Raw genomic sequence first — 21,807 nt, 5'->3', positions numbered from 1 at the left:
CGTGACTGCCAGAGTCCAGCTCCTAACGTCTATAAACTTCTGATTTTCCTCCAGGGATTCCAGCGGGGTGTACCAAGAACCGGGGTGTGGGTTCAGCAGGGCAGTGGGCAGGGCACTGGGCCTGTTCTGAGCTGCCCCTTGGACTCTGACCCCCCACGCTGCAGCCTGCCCCCCATGGCAGGAACAGCAGGCAGACAGGCTCAGCCCCTGCTACAAGCCGCCCCTCCCTGCGGCTAAGGCAAGGCTGAGTCGCTCTCAACCGCACCTGCTTCTGGAACCAAGCTCCTTCCTTCTCTAGTGAAGGATCTGCTAGCAGCTCACGCCCTCTCTCAGTTCTGGCTCAGGGCTCAGCTCTAGCGCAGCTCAGTCTGTGGGGCCTTAGTTCCCCAACCAGGGATTACGTCAAACCCACGCCCCCTGCAGTGGGAGCTCGGAATCTTAACCACTGAACTGCCAGGAAAGTCCCTGGACTTTTCTGCTTACCGACTGTGCCTTGGAGAAGTGACCTAGTGCCTCCTCTATAAAACAAGCATAGTCACAGACGCTACCTTCTGGGTGGCTCTTTGCAGGATTAAAAGCGCTAATACAGCATAGTCCTGTTAAGGAGAAGGTCTGCTCCATTGTACGGACCTCCATGAATGTTGGGCGGGGAGACCCTGTGAGGTCCTTGCTATGATTTTCACTATCATTGGTATCGCATCCTAGACTTGTTTCACGGTTGGGATAGATTAACTTCTCTCCCTGAAGATTTAGTTCCTTTTTTTTTTTTTAAGTTTCTTCTGCTCCCTGCATATTGTCTTCTCTGAATTCCTTTGTTTCTCTTTTTGCTCTCTCTCTTTGTTCCCTTGAATGTCTGGTGGTCTGGGTGTCTGTGTGCACACTGAAGTGTGAGCAGCCTTCAAAACAGTACCCAGCGATTGGCACTCCCTGGTACTGGCACCTCCTACGTAGGTCCCTCCCAAGGTGGCTAGAGCAGCCTGGGTCACCAACGTGATACAGCAGAAGTGATGGAGTGTGACTTCCAGGACTAGGTCAGGAGAGACACGGCAGCTCCCAGCCTGCTGTCTGGTACCACTCACTGCCATTCTGTGCACAGAGTCCGGCGGCCCATGGGAAGTCTGTGGAGAAGAGCCAAGTCCTCTTTCCAACAGACACCACGGAAGGGAGCCATCTTCGAGGGGGCACCTCCAGCTCCTATCAGCAGTCAGACCTCATGAGCAACCTTCAGCCAGAACACACAGCTGAGCCCTTCCAGAATTCTTGATGGCGAGGTAATAACCATCAACTTCTGTTCTAGGTCACTACATCGCCAGGCGACTTATTACACGGCAATAGGTCACTAACACAGGAAGGGTAGTTGGCTGGCTGGGTAGCGAAGGTAATCTGGGTGTCCAATTGCTCACCAGCTAAACTTTCAGTCAACCGCGGGTGTAGCCCCACCCCACACACCAGGATTTAGAGGACCTTGACCCTCCGACCCTGAGACTAGAATTCTAGAGTTCTGCCAAGCCAACATGCCCCTCGTTTGTAAGAAGTAGGTTTCAGTTTCCCAGTTCTGCAGAAGTAGTTATCATTTTTCCTTTTGCTTGTCTAAAATTTCATTGTTGTGGCTCATCTCTGCCATCCCCTCTCTCGTCTTCTTTGGCCTTATGGGTTGTATCGCTGTTTTTAATTTGCTGTCATTTAGCAGGCTGTGGGAGAGGGCAGAGTTCAGGCGGGTGTCCCGTCTGCCACATTTGGTCCAAGTCAGAGGCGGTCTTCCAGCATCTGAAAACCGCTGTGGCTGCTGGAGGGCTCAGCTAGGCCCCTCCATCCTTAGAAGGTCGGCGCTGTGGGCAGGTAGAGCTGAGAAGGGCTTGGAAGGCCCAGCACACCCCTGAGTGCTGCAGGGCGGGTGTGGCTTGGGGAAGGGGAGGAGGCGGAGGAGGCCTACCCAGCCCTTGCAGAGTGCAAGATGGTGAAAGGAAAGGCCTGGAAGATGACAAGAATGAAGACATGTAATCAGACATGGGTCAAAACTCGAAATGGAACGAGGGTGTTCATGGGACAATCCTCAGAGCAGCTCTATCCTCAGGACACCTGATAAAGACAGGCCCATGGCTTCAGACAGCATCAGCCTCTCCTGGACAGAAGATGAGGAAGAAACATCGGCTATATGTATTTTAAGGAGTACAACATTCAAAAGGAGTGAGAGAGCAAACATCCTTGCCTTGTTCCTTTTCTTTTCTTTAATTCTTTTTTCAGCTGTGCTGGGTCTTCACTGCCGTGCTAAGGTTTTCTCTAGTTGCAGCATCTGGCTGCAGAGTTTTTTATAGATATTTTTTATCAAGTTGAGGAAGTTCTCTTCTGTTCCTTATTTATTGAGAGTTTCATTTTGAATTTTGCCAAATACTTTTTCTGCATCTTATTGATCATGTTGATGTGATGGGTGACATTCACTGATTTTCTGTTGTTGAACCAGCCTTGCTTACCTGGGATAAACTCCACTTTGTCATGGTATGTAATCCTTGGGTGCAATTGTTGATACAATTTACTAATATTTGTTGAGGATTTTTATGTCTGTGCATAAGAGACATTCATCTGTAGTCTTCTTTTCCTGTAAAGTCTTTGTCTGTTTTTGGTATTACAATAATATTGGCCTCCCAGAATGAGTTAGTATTAACTCAAAGTATTACCTCTACTTTGATCTTACGGAAAAAATAGTAGAGAATTGTAATAATTTCGTTCTTATATATTTGGTAGAAATCATCAGAGAACTATCTGGGCCTGATGCTTTCTGTTTTGGAAGCAAACAGAATTGTTGATTCAATGTCTTTAGTAAATATAAGCCTGTTCAGAGTGTCTATTTCTTCTTGTGTGAGTTTTGGCAAGTTGCCTGTTTCAAGGAACTGATTGATTTCATCCAGGTTATCTAACTTGCCGGCATAGAGTTGTTCATACTATTCTCTGTCTTTTAGTGTCCATGAGATCTGTAGTGATGTTTCATTTCTCACATTAGTAATTTGTGTGCTTCCTCTCTCTCTGTCTTTGTTAGCCTGATTAGAAACTTATGATTTTTTTTTTTTTTTTTTGATCTTTTCAAAGAACCAGCTTCTGGCTTCATTGATTTTCTCTATTGATTTCCTTTTTTTAATTTAATTGATTTCTGCTCTAATTTTTGTTATTTCTTTTCTTTGGCTAACTTTGGATTTAACTTGTCTTTCTTCTGTTTTCCTAAAACAGAAGCTTATATAACGGATTTTAAATCGTCTTCTTTTCTAATATATGCATTCAATGCTATACATTTTCTTCTAAGCACGGCTTTTGCTGGATTCCACACAACTTGATAAGTTGTATTTCTTTGAAATTTCTCTTGAGATCGCTTCTTTGACCTACATGTCACTTAGAAGTGTGTTGTTTAATCCCTAAATATTTGGGAATTTTCCAGCTCTTTTTCTGTTGCTGATCTCTAATGTAATTCCACTGTGGTCTGGGAGCAAACATCATGTGGCTTCCATTTGTTTAAATTTGGCAAGGTGTATTTTCAGGGCAAAACGTGGCAGATATTGGTGTCTGCTCCAAGTGAGCTTTGGAAAAAAATGTGTATTCTGCGGTCGTTGGATGAAGTAGTCTAGAGGGGTGTGTGTGTGTGCTCGTGCTCAGTCGCTCAGTTGTGTCCACCTGGAGACCCCATGGTCTATAGCCAGGCTCTTCTGTCCATGGGATTTTACCTGCAAGAATACTGGAGTGGGTTGCCATTTCCTCCTCTGGGGGAATCTTCCCAACCCAGGGATCAAAGTCACGTCTCCTGCACCAGCAGGCAAGTTCTTTACCACTGAGCCGCCTGGGAAGCCCATAGCTGTCAGGGTATCCAGTCAATTAATGGTGTGTTGAGTTCACATATTTTAGTTTTTACAAAGAGAATATATTCATGTATCATGTCTTATTCCTGTAAAGTACCAGTGCAATCAAACAGAAACAACAAATGACGTTTTTGAAAGGCAGCAATGAGCCAGGCAGAATGTGTTTGTTGGGAGCGACATTGTGATCATTGGCACTCAGTCTGCCAGTCTTGCCAGTTTTGCCAGTCCAAATAGGGGTATGGTGGTGCTGACGACCCAAGACCTCAGAGCTGCCACACTGACCAGAGCTGGGGGGGGGGGAGTCCCCAGGGGTGGGCTTTGGCTCAGTCTAAGAACTGCTCTCAAACACGAGCTGCCGAAGTCCAGCCAAGCCTATTCATCTGTGATCATAACAAAAGTCATGACATTTATGTTCACACTCCAGGCTCGTTTATAGGATTAAGCAATTGAAGGTGAACGTCATATTTGTCTTGTACTTTGGATCAGACACTAAGCATGCCAGCTCACAGAACTGAAGGGACCTACCTGCGAGAAGGCAGATATCACAGACAAAATTACATTTCCAGCCTTCTCTTAGGCAACTCTCATTGAATGTGCAACATTTCTTTGAGGTATTTAACTTGTTATTACTCCTCCTTTCCTAACGGACATTAACTGCAAGAAACCTCCAGTTCAACAGGAAACCATATCAACTGTCTAGTAAATAAATAGGGAGAGCCGAATGTACATCACCTAACACCGATGCAAGAGGTTCTACCTAGCGTTCTGTCAGAGTTCTTTCCTCTGTCCCTTTCTTTATGTTCCTCTAGGGGCTCAGATGGTAAAGAACCAGCGTGCAGGGGGGAATACCATAGTTCAATCCCTGGGTTGAAAAGATCCCCTGGAGAAGGGCATGGCAACCCACTCCAGTATTCTTGCCTGGAGAATTAATTCCATGGACAGAGGAGCCTGCTGGGCTACAGTCTGTGGGGTTGCAAAGGGCGGGACACAACTGAGTGACTGACACACATCCTTCAGATGGAAGATGTCCACTTAGAAGGAAGGTCTCAGTGACCTACAAAAGTAGAGAGCCAGGTGCAGCACAAGGCAAAAACGCTGCCTTCCCAGAGTTGACGTGTTCATCTGATGGTATCATTGTTCATCCGATTTTATCAAAATTAGTTCCCAGATACCAACCACAGAGAAACTTGACTTTTATCAATGCAGCAAGCATGAGAAGTTAACTAAACAAGCAGTGCAGAGGAAAAAGGTGTAGGCACATATGTTTCCACAGATCTCTAAAGATTCGTGATGAAATTTCCATGGTCTTACTCAGAGGTGGTTAGAAGTACAGTGAATCAGATGAGACTTCTTTCTCTTGTTTTTAAGTCTTTATTGAATTTGCTACAATATTGCTCCCGTTTTATGTTTTGGTTTTTGGCCACAAGGCATGTGGGATCTTAGCTTCCAACCAGCTATCTGACCCTCACACTCTGCATTGGAAGGCAAAGTCTTAACTACTGGGCCACCAGGGAGTCCCCAGACAAGATTTCTTAATCATTCATTTTTAAAGTTAGAATCATCTAGAATACTCTTAAACCCTTTCAGCCCTACATGAGACTGATTGTGAGAGAAACAGTAAGTGATTGCTGCAGTGAGTATGTGTGACTTTTTGGAAAATATGTTAGTTTACTGTGGAGACAATGATGTCATGGGTAAAAACAAAGCTATCAAAAAATTCAATATACATACTTTTTTTGTAAAACACTCATGGTTCATAGGGAACAAAAATGTTTCATAAATCAGCCCAAGTGTTGTATACAAATTACAGTATTTGGAGGAATAATGACTTTTATTATAGTTATACGACACTTCTCAGCAAATAAATTTCTCTAATCGCTCCTAAATCAAAGAACTTTCAACTTCTGTTTTCAAAAGCAATTTCCTTATTTCTTACTAATTCTGCCAACCATTCAACTGTTAAGAGAAAAGTTCAAACTTTTATGTAATTGTGCTAGAGATGACCAGCATTTTTAGAAATGTTTCATATGAGATATAGTTGTTTTGTGAACCTACATATAAGTTAGAAAATATAATTTTCCTTTGAAATTGCTTTCCAAAGCCTAGAGAAAATTAATGTGCATAATGACACCTTCCAATGAGCCATAAATTTACAGTCTTTCCAAACACATTTGCCGGGATCTCAAACATAAATAGTTAGGGGTAGGGGGCTAAATTAGGAGATTGAGATTAACATATACACAATACAGTATATAAAATAGATGATCAACAAAGACCTACTGTATACCACAGGAGCTATATTCAATACTTTGTAATAACCTGTAAGGGAAAATAATATGAAATATATATATATAGTTGTTGTTGTTCAGTCTCTCAGTCATGTCCAACTCTCTGCGAATGCATGGACTGCAGCACGCCAGACCTCCCTGTCCATCTCCAACTCCCGGAGCTTAGTCAAACTCATGTCCATTGAGTCGGTGATGCCATCCAACCATCTCACCCTCTGTTGCCCCCTTCTCATGCCCTCAATCTTTCCCAGCATCAGGGTCTTTTCCAGTGAGTCAGCTCTTCAAATCAGGTGGCCAAAGTATTGGAGCTTCAGCTTCAGCATCAGTCCTTCCAATGAATATTCAGGATTGATTTCCTTTAGGATTGATTGGTTTAATCTCCTTGCTACCCATGAAATATATATATATATATATGTACATGAAAGTGATGTCGCTCAGTGGTGTCTGACTCTTTGCGACCCCATGGACTGTAGCCTACCATGCTCCTCTGTCCATGGGTTTTTCCAGGCAAGAAAACTGGAGTGGGCTGCCATTTCCTTCTCCAGAGGATCTTCCCGATCCAGGGATTGAACCTGGGTCTCCCGCATTGTAGGCAGACACTTTACCATCTGAGCTACCAGGGAAGTACATATGTATGTATAAAAAGTAGACTTCTTTGCTGCACACCTGAAGCAAATAACATTATAAGTCAACTATACTCCAATAAAAAGTGAAAAAAAAAAAAAAACATGAAGTCAGCCAAAAAAACGAAAACCTGTAACTAGTTAACTTTTATTTCTCCTCTCACTCCTGTGGCCAGGTGCTTGCTTGGGGCCACTGAAGATCAGAAGACGCACTTGATACATCCTTAAATCAATCCTCTATATTCACTGGAGGAACTGATGCTGAAGCCGAAACTCCAGTACTTTGTCCACCTGATTCGAAGAGCCGACTCATTAGAAAAGACCCTGATGCTGGGAAAGATTGAAGGCAAGAGAAGAAGCGGACGACAGAGGATGAGACGGTTGGATGGCATCACTGACTCGATGCACATGAGTTTGAGTAAGCTCCAGGAGTTGGTGATGGACAGGGAGGCCTGGTGTGCTGCAGTCCATGGGGTTGCAAAGAATTGGACACAATTGAGCGACTGAAGGACAAAAGTCCCTACATGTGTCCGGATCTACAGGGGCAAGTTACAGGATTCCAAATTTTACTTCCGGTGGTGCCACAGCGCTTCTCTGGGGAGAAGTGTTGCTTTTCCTGGTGTCCTCCTACAAGCGCAAATATGCCTGAGAGCAGGTCCTCCCAGCCCGCTGGCCTCAGTGAATTCTAGGATGAAGAATGGACAGGCCAAGGCTGCTCCATGGATGACTATCAGTGAAAGAAGGAGAAAAGGGAGACCTTGTCTTACGGATCCATGAGGGTGAGATTCAGCTGCATGAAACAGAACAAAATAAGAATGGCTTAGACATGCTAGAAGCCTAGTTCTTCCTTCCACAAAGGCAGTCATTCGAAGCTGGTGGGATGTGGACTCCATATGCATTCTGGAACTGCAGCCCTGCACCTGGCCTCCATCCTCAGGGTTGCCTCGGGGTCCCAGACAGGCTGCCAGAAGAAGAGAAGTAAATGCAAAAGGAGACGCCACCCTGCCAAGTCAGTTCCCTTTAGACCGCCTTCTGGGAAGTCCCACAGACTGCATCACATTGCCAGAGGCAAATCACAAGGACACAGCTGACAAATCGGTACTTCACTCTGGGTCACAATGTGCCCAGTTAAAAATAGGGGCAAACAAAGAGGAAGTGAGGAGTGAGCGGAGCAGGAATGCTGGGGGCGGCGGTCAGCCTGTCTCTGCATTTGGCAAGACGTGAAGGTCACGACTGGCCTTGCAAGATCTGGTCTGACGTTGTTCTCGGCTCTCTTAAGAATGCTTGCTTCCTTTAGGCCTCTCCCGGGTGGGGGACCATCCTAAGGACTGGAAGAGCCCAGTCCTGGCAAGTGTGGTTATTTGTCCAGAAGAGTCAGACATCAAGTCCCACCATATCCTTCCCCCTGGTGGCTCAGATGGGAAAGAATCTGCCTGCTGTTACGGGAGACTGGGGTTTGATTCCTGGGTTGGGAAGATCCCCTGGAGAAAGGAATAGCTACCCACTCCAGTATTCTCGCCTAGAGAATTCCATGGACAGAGGAGCCTGGTGGGCTACAGTCTATGAGGTTGCAAAGAGTTGGACACGACTAAGCATGCATGTCAGGCTGAAGAAAAGACACATGTGCAGAGACCCACTGAGCATGTTGCACGCAGCCCACAGGGGTGCAGTAACGGTCCCTGCGGGCCCAGGAGGCGGGACGCCCTTCCCCAAGTGGCTGTCCGATGGGAAGGCAGCTCGGGACATTGATAGAGACGTGGCTTGCTTCCAGCCCCTAGCGGACTAGCATGGGCTCCTGTCGTGACGACCACAGGAGTTCAACACCCAGCCGAGTGTCCTCCTTGCTGGAGAAGACCCTCAGCACACACGCCTGTGGGTCGCAGTGTCGGCTCTCTGTAAACGTGCTCCGTGTGTCTGTTCTGTCTGGGGAGAGCTGGGGGTCGGATCATCCTGCTGATACGGGCAAGTCCATAGAGACAGACTGCTTACACCTTGGTAGGTTTTTATTTTCTTTTAAAACAATGCTTAGGGGCCTTCCCTGGGGGTCCAGTGGTTAAGAGTCCACCTGCCAGTGGAGGGGACACGGGCTCAGTGCCCAGCCTGGGAAGACCCCACACGCTGCGGGGCAACAGATCCCCACCGCCACAAGTAGGGAGGCCGTGTGCTGCAGTTCCCGAAGCCTGCGTGCTCAAGAGCCCGCGCTCGGCACCGAGAGGCCACCGCCCTGAAAAGCCTGCCCACCACCACGGGGAGTGGCCCCTGCTCACCACAAGTGGAGACAGCCCTCGAAGCAGCAGAGACCCAGTGCGGCCAAAAAGAAAGAAAATGAAATTTAAAAAAATAAAACGATGATTGAGATGAGTGGATAAAGAAGGTACGGAATATATACATACACAAAGGAGTGCTGGTCGCGTGCTCAGTTGCTCAGTCGTGTCCTGCTTGTTTCGACCCCGTGGACTGTAGCCCGCAAGGCTCCTCTGTCCATAGAATTCTCCAGGCAAGAACACTGGAGTGGGTTGCCACTTCCTTTTCCAGGAGATCTTCCCGACCCAGGGATCGAACCTGAGTCTCCTAGATTGCAGGTGGATTCTTTACCATCCGAGGTACCAGGGAAGCCCGTACAATGGAGCACTGCTGCTGCTGCCAAGTCGCTCAGTCGTGTCCGACTCTGTGCGAGCCCATGGACTGCAGCCCACCAGGCTCCTCCGTCCATGGGATTTTCCAGGCAAGAGTACTGGAGTGGGTGCCATTGCCTTCTCCAACGCAGGAAAGTGAAAAGTGAAAGTGAAGTCGCTCAGTTGTGTCCGACTCTGTGGGACCCCATGGACTGCCGCCCACCAGGCTCCTCCATCCATGGGATTTTCCAGGCAAGAGGACTGGAGTGGGTTGTCATTGCCTTCTCCGACAATGGAGTATTAGTGAGTCTTAAAAAAAGAACCACACTTTGCCCCTTGAAGCAACCTGGATGGACTCAGAGGGCATCATGCTAAGTCAAGTAGGTCAGACAGAAAGAGACAAACACTGTGTGGTCTCACAGCAACAAAACAGTGAAAGTAGCAAATAAGAAGCAGGCGTAGAGCCACCAAGAGCAAACCGGTGGCTTCCAGCGAGGAGAGGGAAGGCGTGCGCTGCCCGAGGAGGAGGCACTCACCAGATGCTCTCTCCATCGCTGCCACCTGCCCGGCCCCACATCCGACACTGGCCTCACCGTTTCTCTGTCTTGGGTCCGAAGGGAACCCCCTTCCAGCTCACCGCATGGTCTTCCTGGCCTTTCCTCAGCTTAGCAGAGCATTACTTTTAAACCCTCATTCTGATCTTTGTTTTGTGTTTACAGAAGTAGATTCCTTTTATTCCTTTCCCCAGACAGGCCTAATCCCTTTGGAATTCGAGCTTTTAAAGAGCACCTCCTTGGTTATGGAAAGGCAGCCCGCCACCCTGCTGCAGAGAGGAAACACGCCCCACCCCTTCACCGCCCCGGGCAAAGGCACCCTGGCTCCCCCTTCCCTCAGCTTCCCTCCCATTTCTTGTTGGGTTGGCACCAAGGGCAACCTGGAAAAAGAGGAGGGAGGGGTAGGGGGTGCAGGGGGACAGAGAGGCGGAAGCAGGTGGCTCACCCTGGACCCTGAGGCCTGACCGCACCCTGCTGGGGGATCGTCATCGAAGGAAGGGACGCAGTGCCACCACCCCAGCCACCCAGCTGCCAGGAAGGGGGCAGGCAGCCGGGCGTGGCTGCCACAACGGGGAGCCACTGCCACCGGGGCCCTGCCAGGGCGGCCCCACGCAGGAACCAAGGGCGGCAGAGGGCACCTGATGACGCCTCTCACTCCTCCTGCAGCTGCAGGTCCCGAGGGTGCTCCCTGATAAACAGCTGTTCACGAAGCCTCTGAGTTCACTTCCCGGGGAGACCGAGCTGGGAAGCAGAGACCGTTGGCACAACAGGTGAACGCCCTAACACCCGAGAAGACAGTGCGCTACGGTTGTCCTTTCAGGGGACAATGATGAAGTCACTGTTCCATGTGGAGTTGGAGCACACGGTACGGTATCAGTGAGTTCCCTCGGGCCTGCGTGCACGACTCCGTGTCCATCATGCAGAGATTAAAAGTCCTGAGAGGTGGTTACTCTGTTCCCCCATTTTACAGATGAGGCAACCGAGGACCAGGGAGAACACAGTCCTCGCTCAGGGCACCGCGGCTCATGGCTGCGCTGCGGCTGACCCTGGAGGCTCATTGCAGAGTCTGTGCTCCCACACCAGGCGCCTCCTCCTCCCCTGCCAATGGGCTAGGTTCTCCTCCAGGGCTAGTCCTCCTCCAGGGCTAGTCCTCCTCCAGGGCTAGGTTCTCCTCCAGGGCTAGTCCTCCTCCTGGGCTAGTCCTCCTCCAGGGCTAGGTCCTCCTCCGGGGCTAGTCCTCCTCCTCCCCTGCCAACGGGCTAGGTCTTCCTCCGGGGCTAGGGCAGGTGGTCTGGTCTCGGTCCCTGCCGGGGACAGGAAGGCAACAAAGAAGGATAGGAAGATGAGACAACGGAAGAGCAGAGCTTGAATAGAAATGCAAATCTCAAAAGACATTCTTTTTTTTTTTAGTTAAAAGCGTGTCTCTCGGAGGTCGCTGGTGGGCCAGTGGTTACGAATCCACCTGACAATGCAGGGGACACCGGTTTGATCCCAGGTCTGGGAAGATCCCACACGCCCTGGAACAACTAAGCCCACGGCCCATCTCCTGAAGCCTGTGCCCCAGAGCCTGAGCTCTGCAACGAGAGACACGGATAGGAAACCTGAGCCCCGCAAGTGGAGAGCAGCCCCACTCCAGGCAACCGACACGCATGAGCAGCACCAAAGACCCAGCACAACCAAAAATAAGGAAATTAACTATTTTTTGAAATAGTATGACTCAGGTAGAAATATAAAATGAGCATATACCAGACCTCTGTTGAACTGATTGTATTAGTTTTCTAGGGTTAATGTAACAAATTACCACTTAGCAGATGGTTTAAACCAGTATGAAGGTGTTCTCCCCAGTTTTGGGGGCCAGAAGGCCCAGTGAGGGTCCGCAGTGTGGCACCACCTGCCCCCACATCCAGCCTCTAAAGGAGAGCCTTCCTCCCAGTCTCGCCTGTCCTCCGCAGCGCCACTCATTCCTGGATTTCTTTCTTTTTCTCTTTTTCTTTTTTTGCTGCAACAGGCCACATGAGGACTCTCAAGCTCTTCAACCAGGGATTGAAACCGCGCCCCTGCAGTAGAAGCTTGGAGTCTTCATCTCTGTACGGCCAGGGAAGCCCCCCTCATCACTGGATTAAAGGCCCATGCGAGGAACCCAGGTCTGTATGTGGGCTGGAAAAGAATTTCCAGACATGAGGCAGAATGAGAGGAGAATAGTTTATCAGAGCGGGAGACGCTGTTAGAACAGCAGGCAGCTTCAAGGGAGAGTCAACGCTTTGGGGGGTTGGAGCCAATTTCTTTTATAGCCGCAAGACAAAGAAAACTCCTGCTGGAAGGATGGTATTAGGCGATGGGCTAGGGGGCTATAGCGTGGGTCACAGGGTGGCTATTTTTACCTAATATGGGGTTGGGGGGCTCATGGCAACGGTTGCTATGGAGCTTGGTCAGTGCCGGAGATGACCTTGGTACAGGGTTACACCTGTGGCCTTGGGACAGGGCCTTCACCTGCCACCATTCAATCCACTAAGCCTGTTAATGATGGAGCCAGCAGGAGAATGAGTTCTTTCAAAGGAAAATTTGAGAAACAGAGGTTTACCTAGTCAGTTAGCTAAGGTGCGTGAAAGAACTTTGCTAACTTAGAGATGAACCGAACGGTTCATGTCTCACGGGAAAATAAAACTGGAACCTTGGGGGTTGTCGTTTCCTACAGACGGAAATCTATTTGGACAAGCATGTTCAAGTTAGCATGTGACTCACAAGTTCAGTAGTGAATGGAAAATTAAGCAAAGTTCATCCCTTAGACCATCGTTATCCAATAGAACTTTCTGCAGTGATGGCATATTCCGTATCTGGCTGTCCAGCCCAGTAGCCACATGGGCTACTTGAAATGTCGCCACTATGGCTGAGAAACTGAATTTTGAATACTAGTGGATTGTAATTAAAGTTTAAATAGAAAGCCACCAGTGGCAGTGGGCTGGTGCAGCCCTAAAGAATTCAATAACCCCTCACAGGACCTCTAGACAATGGAATATTGAAAGGATACACCATTATCGCTTATATATAGAATCTAAAACAATGGTACAAATAATTTATTTTTCTACTCAATACTCTGTAATTACCTACATGGGAAAAGCATCTTAAAAAGTATATATATACACACACACACACATATATATATGTCTGACTCATTTTGCTGTACACTTGAAACTTACACAATATTGTAAATCCACTATATTCCAATGGGCTTCCCAGGTGGCTCAGTGAGTAAAGAATCCATTTGCAATGCAGGAGACGCGGGTTCAATTCCTGGGCTTGGAAGATCCCCTGGATGAGGGCATGGCAATCCATTCCAGTATTCTTGCTTGGAGAATCCTACGGACAGAGGAGCCTGGTGGGCTACAGTCTATAGAGTCACAGAGAGTTGGACACAACTGAAGCGACTGAGCACGCATGCACTATAATACAATAAAAATTAATTTTTAAATAAAGGATATACTGTTGGCTTTTTTCCAAGTTGGTATCATCTTTCTTACAACGTTAAATGGCAGAACTCAGACCAGGCCAACCACAGGAGGGGTGGGACTTGGGCGGAATTAGCAGTGGAGTGTCCATGGAGTCAGAAGAGCACTTTTATTTGGTTCTGATCAATCACTGTCCTGTTGCCAGAATTATAGAACGTTTGGGGAGGGGCCAGACATGTGTTTGGCCCCTCCCCAAATCTCTCAGCGTTTCTTGGTATTCAGAGATTAGCCAGTAGGTGATCTCTGCCCCGGGAAATCAGCGCACATTCATTGTCCTCCCACAATGTGCTTTATTTTTAGTTGCCTTTGTTACAAGGCCATCCAGCTCTAGGCTTCACACATGTTGGATCCCCTTCCCCGCACCCCAAGCGGTGCAATTCATTTCAGCTCAACAAACATTTACTGAGCACCTACTACCTACAAGGACTGGCCAAAAAGCAGGAAGACTGAACTAAGGAATTCCCCGAAACGAGATGAAAAGCGTGAAAGAAAAGTTGGGAACGTGGAAGAGACTGTCACGTGCTTCCCACGTCCACCTGAACACGTTTCAGAAGGAGGACAGAGTGGATAAATGGGATCAAATATCTCAAAAGAAGAAAAATGTCCAGAGTTAATGAAATGCACGAGTCCTCTGAACAACAGTGCCCCAAAGACCAAAATAGGAGAAAGAAAAGATGCCATGTGCTTAGTGGTGACATTGTGGTGAGATTTCAGAATACTAGGGACAAAGCCTTGATCTCCCTGAGGAAAAAGGAAAAAGCAGATGATTTTTTTTAATAAAAATAAAACACTGTATGGCGGGTGGGGGGAAGGAGTATCACCTTGACCTCACACTTCTCATCAATAACAGCTGATGCGAGAAGACAATGAAGCTGCATCTTTAAAATTCTAATGGAAAAGACTTATGAACATCGATTTCAAGTGAAAATATTCTCGTAGGGAAAAGATGGGCTTCCCAGGTGGCACAGTGGTAAAGAACCCACCAGCCAATGCAGGAGATGCAGGAGACACAGGTTCGATCCCTGGGTTGGGAAGATCCCCTGAAGGAGGGCATGGTAACCCACTCTAGCATTCCTGCCTGGAGAATCCCGTGGGCAGAGGACCCTGGTGGGCTACAGTCCCTGGGGTCACATTGAGACGGACACACTGAAGCGACTCCGCATGCAGGCGTGTAAGAAAAAATGGAGGCATTTCAGACAAGTGAGAACTCAGAAAAGATACCATTCACAGGACCCGTTTAAAAGGATCGCTGGAGATTGTACTCTACAAAACAACAAAAAGGAATTTAGGAAGAGCGAGACTCTAGAGAAACAATCAGGAGCTAAAGAGAAAATAACTGTTAAAGTGTCATGTTAAGAAAAACAAGTATTCATAAGGAGTTCCATCTATTTTTTTAAAATATTTATTTATGTATTTGGCTACATCTGGTCTCAGTTGGCATGTAGGGTCTAGTTCCCTGACCAGGAATTGAACCCAGGCCCCCTGCATTGGGAGTGAGGAGTCTTAGCCCCTGACCACCAGGGAAATCCCCAGGAGTTCCATCTACTGAACACATTTAACTTGTGTCACAAATAGGAAGTTTGCTTACCATCAACTTCAAAGAGTCAAGCCTGCAAACGTTTCTGTAACATCTTACGGAACCTTGCTGGGCACTGGTGCATGCAGAGAGACAGGTCCACCGCAGCCAAGAGGGTGACTGGGTTGATGGGGTGTGACACCAGGGTCCCGCCGGAGCTCCAGACCCGGGGACTTGTCCACTTGGCCCAACAGCCTTCGTGCACTGCCAGGCCATCCTGCACAACACGGTCTCACTGGTCCATATTCTGTCTTCTGAAACCACAGATTTTCTTATTTTCTAAAATAAGAGTGTTTGACTCAGAATGAATTTGTATAATTTGCCCTTCTGGTCTTTCTATTAGAGCGCTTAAATGACTCCACGGAGACCTGCCAAAAGCTTTCAAACCTTTAGCATCGAGTGGGAAGTGAAATTGAATAACAAATGAGCTGGAGTCAGGGGGGAAAGTCTTGGTTGAAAAGAGAGGATGCAGCTGCTTTTGAACCTTTTGCTTCATCCCCCCCCACCCCTCCCCCATTTATAACACCTCTTTCAGAAGTTTAAAACTGTTTGCTTTTCTCCATGAGTCTGAGCCTCAACCAGGGCCGGCAGGAGGGTGGCCGGCTTTGTGTCCATGGGTGAAGACAGCGGATTTTTTGTTTCCGTATCAGGATCTTCAGTGTCTCCCTCTCCTGAGGGATTAGAGATCGTTAATTACTTTCTGTGAAAGAGGGAGCCTCAGGCCTGCGGGCTGGCAGGTTGGCTAAAAATAGCAGCTGTAGGTTATTTTTAAAAACCCTCAAGGAGGGATCCGTGACCATGAGTCACGTTTATCTGGAGTTTGCCTGCTGAGGGAAAACCACAGCAGCCACGTCTGCAGGACAGTCACCCCAGCTCACCTGGCAGGAAATAGAGAAGAACGTGAACGTGTGGAAATTGGAAGACCCACTTTAGTGGAGAATAAATATTCCATTTCCAAAGGATGTGCGCTATTTTCTCAGCGCTGGCTCTTAACTGGGGTTTGTCAGCTTCTGTACAACTCTTTCTACTGTTTTCTTTTTTTTCCTTCCCCAGGACTGTTCGTAATCTATTCTCTGAGGAGGAATTCCATGGCATGTGAGGTATCCGTCTTCTCTGAGACGTCCATTTCACTTGCTTACAGAACATTAAAACGAAATTTTAAGTGATAAATGCATTAATCTACAGCTACTTATGATTAGGCTGTTCGGGCTAAAGTGGAATACATTATCTGTGAGACATCTTTCATACTCCCAAGGCACTTTAAAATAATGAAAACATATAAAATAATATCTAAGTAATTAAAGTAATGACAAATAAAAGCGTAGCATTATACAGAATTGGGGTAATCCATCTCTTTTTATAAGCCCTTTGTGACATTGCTATTAATTTTTAAGTACCAAAATGTTGCTCTTGAACCCAAAATGGGCTCTGAACTAATATGTGCACTATTAATTAACTAATATGTGCACTATTAATTGCTTTGCAAATGCAAAGTGCTACGTTCTACTTTGTAAAAATAAGCCTTGGAGGTTATCTAATAAAATCTGTACACAGGGCCCACTTCTGAGTCATCTGTGCCTCGAAGGAGACTCCCCATGGCGAAGCCTTAAAAATAACTTCATCAGACCCTATGGCTCTTCTCAGAGCTGATCCGTGAGTGCTGAGAAACCTGAGGACTCAGCTACTAATTCACCTGTCTCCTTTCAGCTAACGGGCTTTAGCTGAGACAAGGACACTTCTTAAAGTGGTGTCGCCTTCTTTCTCTGTCCCCAGACCAGCTGCTCTCCACCATCACGCCGTCTCTAGATGCTCCTGGGTCCCAGGGAGTAGGCCCGACGGCCTGACTTTCCTCTGTTCACCGGAGTGGGATTGACGCAGCACATCCTGAACTGCCCAGTCCCAGGGGCCTCGTGGGTTCTCCCAGGACCACGTTCAATGGCCCCGTGGATGCCTCCCACCCCTCAGAGGCAGGTGAGGGGCCGCAGGGCAGGGTTTCGGGAGGCACTCACACTTGGGCTTGGCCTCTGGCAGCCCAGCTTCCTGCCCTGACGTATCCGGCCGGCTTCTCCAGCCTCCCAAGTTACAAGAAGGATCCGCTGGAAATAACTGGCAACGGGCAGCAAGGGCAGCTAGGGCAGCTAGAAAGGATCATCACTTCAAAGCGGGTCCCGGGCCCCCTTTTCCTCGACTCCCCATTCCACCATTCCCCGCAAGGAACTGGCCTGTTTCTGGGCAACTGGAACTGCTCTAGCAGGCTCCCCAGTTTGTGAAACAAACTGCGTGTCACCCGGTGACCTGCTTCTTACCAGCTCTGCTGTAAACCCTTTCGAGGGAAAACACATGCGTAGAAAATCACGAAAATTTCTAAATGTCACAGGTCACGTCTTTTCCTCTTAAGAGATTCTCGACGTAAACAAATATATTAAAGGTTCTGAGAATTCTTGCAAGAGAGAAAAACAGTTGTTTAAATTTGTTTCAAGCACCCTTCAACCACAGAACCCCTCCCTGAGGGGGCAAGGGGTGGCATCTGTTAATATCTTAGGAAACAGGGGTTCTGAGGAAGCCGAGAGGGAGGGGCTCGGGAAGACGGGGTTGGAAGCCTCAGGAGTAAGGGGCCCCTGCGCTCTACTTACCTGTTCGCGGGTCTGTAGAGTGAGTAGGGAGCAGTGGTACATGCAAGGGTCCTGTGGCTCATCCCTTCTCTCCTTCCCTAGTGACCACCCTCCCTTGGTGGGTGCCTGGGAAAAGGGATCTTGGTCTACCAGTATGCCAGTCCCAAGCGGGCACTCGCCATCCTGCTGCTGGAGAATAAACTTTGAAGGGGTATTTCAGGAGAACTCAGGGTAGCAGTCTCAGGCCAGAAATTTGCTCTCCTTAAATAGGTCAGAAACACCAAAGGCAAGAATCAGACAGTGGGGTCCCTGAGCAGAGCCACTCACTCAGCTAGCTCAGAGGCTGACAACAAACACAGACAAGAAAGGCCCATCAATGCTGCAAACCCCAAACCTTTCCGTCATTTTGATAAGGCTCGGGCTTTTGACTCTGTGGCAGAGTTTACTGACTCCAGTTAATTCCAGCTTCAAGTAAACCTTAGATGTTGATACTGATTAATTGTCAGCCTAATCTTTATTCAAATACATCAATACGTTTAAGGCCAACATAAAAAGGCAAATATTTGCCCCTTGTGCGAAAGTAACCAGCTTTTAAATAATAGACTTTGCTGGAATCACTAGCAACCATTCTTTATCTTTTTCTCTCACGTTCCGAGCAATCTGGCCTAGCAAACTATATTTACCAAGTAATTAATTTGTTTCCCCTTAAAAAAAATAAATAAATCCAAACATGTGTCATTTGGCTGTCTTCCCAGATGAAAGCAAAGATACTTGGTATCTGAGTTATATTTAGTCGCTCGGTTTTAATTTGGCGTTGATTCTGTCTCACTGTGGTTTATATTTAAGTAGATGCAGAGAACTGTGATCCTGCTGACCCAACTACCTAAAGAATACAAGCGAATGCTGCTGCTGCTCACAGGTCTTGAAGGACTGGAATTGGAGCACGTTTTCACTCATTCACTCGCTTGGTTTTCAGTGGACAATTCTGGGACCTCTCCTCTGGAGAACTGGCGTCCCACTGGAATTTCCTATCCTCCATGTAATAAAACTGTCACCAAGCTCATAAATAGATGCAGATTCATGATGGTTCCGATGACCCCTCCTTACGTGGGGCTCCCCGAGAACGGCTCCCTTCCCCACTCCATCCCTTCCTCCCCAGAACCGGCCCCTCCCCACTCCCCCGGTCCCCTCCGGCAGCGAGGGTGCAGTTGGGAGCCCTCTGGGATTCAGGGTTTCCCATATAAGGCACCAGACCCTGGTTTACTTCGTCCGAAATTCACCAAGGATACACGCAGAGATGCAGACGCAGTCCCAGCTTCCTGGGTGCCCAGCCCTTGGAGCAGAAGGAAACCAGTGAGTTTCATCACGTGGGAGCGGGGGAGCCCTTCTGAGGGGTCCTCTTTACCCGTTCCTAGTCCGGGCTTCCCTGCCCCCCTCCCACCCCCCAGCACCAGCTCCTGGCCCGCAGCAGAGGGCGGTGCCCCAGAGCAGGAGCGTTCCCTGCTTCACCTCCAGGAGCCAGCAAAACGTCTGTAGGAGCGACATGTTCCAGCTGATCCTTGAGGAAAGGAAATTCCTGCAGCTGGAAACAGCAGAGATCTGTGGGCGGGGGCGCTGGAGCGAGAAGCCGCCTGCCTGCCTCCTAGCAGGAGCCGGAAGAGGCCTGAGAGACCCGAGTCGGGTGGGCACCAGCTTCCCTGGGGCCCACACAGGGGGTCAGACTTGGGGGGGGGTCCTCCTGCGTGTCTCTGAGGTTCATGCCCCTGACATGTCACAGACACGGCAGATTGAGCTTCCCCTGCCCAGCACAGGACCCGGGTTGCTGGGGGTACAGCTCTGTACCTGGGGGTACCAGGGGTGACCAGGAGAGGCGGCCCCTGGGAACCCCCCACTGTGCCTTGCAGGCTGCCTGTGGCCCTCAGGAAGGCCAAAACTGATTCAGGTTCAGGTTCCAGCACTCTAGGGAGAGTGGAAACTTAAATCAGAGATTAGTGAATCTTCTATAAATTGGGGCTTCCCTGGTGGCTCAGACGGTAAAGAATCTACCTGCAATGCGGGAGACCAGGGTTCCATGTCTGGATCGGGAAGACCCCTGGAGGAGGGAATGGCTACCCACTCCAATGTTCTTGTCTGGAGAATTCCATGGATGGGGATCCTGGCGGACTCTACTCCGTGATGTAGCAAAGAGTAGGACACAACTGAGCGGCTGACACACTTTGACTTTTTCAAGTGAGCTGTGTTTGTTTCCCACCAGTTCCCGGCTGCGATTGCATCCACAGCTGGAGCTGGAGGTGAGGGGAAGGGGCCTTGCTTGCTGCCCCCGGAGTACACGCAGGTCCCATGGGGCCCAGATGCAGAGGCCCCTACCCCCTTCTCACCACCCACTCCTCCTCCTCCCTACCCATCACTCCAGACTGGGGAAACCCTCGTCTCCTGAGGACCCCATGCTGCCTTCCCCAGCGCCAGGAGCCACTGTCTCAGGGGGTCAGTGTGCACCTGTACCTGGGGCTTCGGACAAAGGCTGGCTGGTCTGATGCCAAGGACTTCATGTCAAAGCCGTGAGGCGGGCCAGAAGGGGAGGACCACATTTCTCGTGAGGAGGGCCAGAAGGGGAGGACCACATTTCTCGTGACGAGGGCCAGAAGGGGAGGACCACATTTCTCGTGAGGCGGGCCAGAAGGGGAGGACCACGTTTCTGAGCCTGGGCACGCTGTTTGGGTGTGCGTAGTCATGGTGATAGCTGGAGGGGAAGAAAGGCAGATGGCAGAATCTTGTGGCTTTGCCATTCGCCCAGATTCCTAATCTTTTGTTTGTTTTTTCAAGTTTCCAGTGGCAGCAAATTGAGGGTGATACGGACAAAAGATGATGCAGCCCTCAAGCCCATAGCCACTGCAGTTGCCCGCCGCCTTTCCCCAGCTGTGCACCCTGAGGGGATTCACGACAGAGAGAAACAGGATTCTGGCCCTAGATAGCTAAGGTGCATATCGAAGAGTGATTTCAGTGAGCCCAGACTCCTGCATCTTTCCAGAGCTAGAAAAGCTCTGACTTCATTAACTTGGGTTATCTGGTTTTCTTTAACAGAAATCTTTTGTAATCAGTCCTAAAGGAAATCAACCCTGAATATTCATTGGAAGGACTGATGTTGAAGCTGAAGCTCCAGTACTTTGGCCACCTGCTGCGAAGAGCCGACTCATTGGAAAAGACCCTGATGCTGGGAAGACAAAAGGAGAAGGGAGAGGCAGAGGATGAGATGGTTAGATAGCATTGTTGACTCAATGGACGTGAGTTTGAGCAAACTCCAGGAGATGGTGAAGGACAGGGAAGCCTGGTGTGCTGCAGTCAATGTCTTTGCAAAGAGTTGGACACGACTTAGCGACTGAGCAACAGCAAAATCTTTTGATATTCTGATTACCTGATTTTTGTTGCAAAAGCTTGTGTATGTCTTAGCTCCTCCCTTACCTGTTCAGAGCAGTGGATCAGCGCCATCTGGCAAGCCATGTCCTGGGCTTAAACCCTCACAAAGTCACAAAGGCAGAGAAATATAGAAAAGCCCATATTTTCCTCAAGAAAAATCCTTATTTTGATTTCCAGGTATCTGTTTTGATTTCCACCCTAGCACTTTATTATCAGCACCTGTAACTTTGAAAATGTGTTAGAGTGATCTTTTTTGCTTAAGTCAAATACATTTTTTCGCTAGAGCGTTGACATAAGAAAAAAATAAGCAATCCTGTCCAGTTTTAGAAGGTGAAGCAATGTTAGTGACTGATTCGTACTCTGAGTGCCTTTTACCCAAATAACATTAAAACCGTTAACTATAAGATACTTGCCTGCTGAAATAAAGGCGAAATGTGGGTGCTATTTGCCTGTCGCTACCAACTAATAGAGTTGGAATGAGGGTCTAGGACACGCAGCACCGGAAACTCGGGGCCACCACCCAGCAGAACCAGAAATCAAGTCCTCCCACCTCCCACATCCAGCCCATTCCATTCGGTTCTCTGTCTCTCCTCCCAGTCCTTATTCGTTATGAAATGCTGCATCTGAAAAACACGGAAAACATTTGCAAGCTGGGTAAACATATAAAACTTAGTTAAGGAAGAAAGGAAAGAAAAGAATGCCATTTTCAGCAACATGAATGGACCTAGAGATGATCATACTTAGTGACTAAGCCAGACACAGAAAGACAAATAAAAT

The 21,807-nt window shown here is 48.4% G+C and overlaps 1 long non-coding RNA gene across 3 annotated transcripts; it reads left to right on the top strand.

The window, feature by feature from the left end:
* Positions 1-1,375: 1,375 nt before the first annotated feature.
* LOC133240098 (uncharacterized) lies at positions 1,376-21,135 on the top strand. Of its 3 annotated transcripts, XR_009734107.1 has the most exons (5): positions 1,376-2,496; positions 6,930-12,066; positions 16,058-16,104; positions 16,778-18,969; positions 20,698-21,135. It is a non-coding gene; the product is annotated as an uncharacterized LOC133240098 (long non-coding RNA). The 3 variants fall into 3 exon arrangements; XR_009734106.1 differs by lacking the exons at positions 16,058-16,104; positions 16,778-18,969; positions 20,698-21,135 and adding an exon at positions 13,196-13,283 and having other exon boundaries at positions 1,919-2,496; XR_009734105.1 differs by lacking the exons at positions 16,058-16,104; positions 16,778-18,969; positions 20,698-21,135 and adding an exon at positions 13,196-13,283 and having other exon boundaries at positions 2,278-2,496; positions 11,931-12,066.
* Positions 21,136-21,807: the final 672 nt, after the last annotated feature.

This window comes from Bos javanicus, chromosome 27 (genome assembly GCF_032452875.1).
Source record: "Bos javanicus breed banteng chromosome 27, ARS-OSU_banteng_1.0, whole genome shotgun sequence".
NCBI classification, from domain to species: Eukaryota; Metazoa; Chordata; class Mammalia; order Artiodactyla; family Bovidae; genus Bos; species Bos javanicus.
This window is presented reverse-complemented; position numbering and strand designations above follow the sequence as displayed.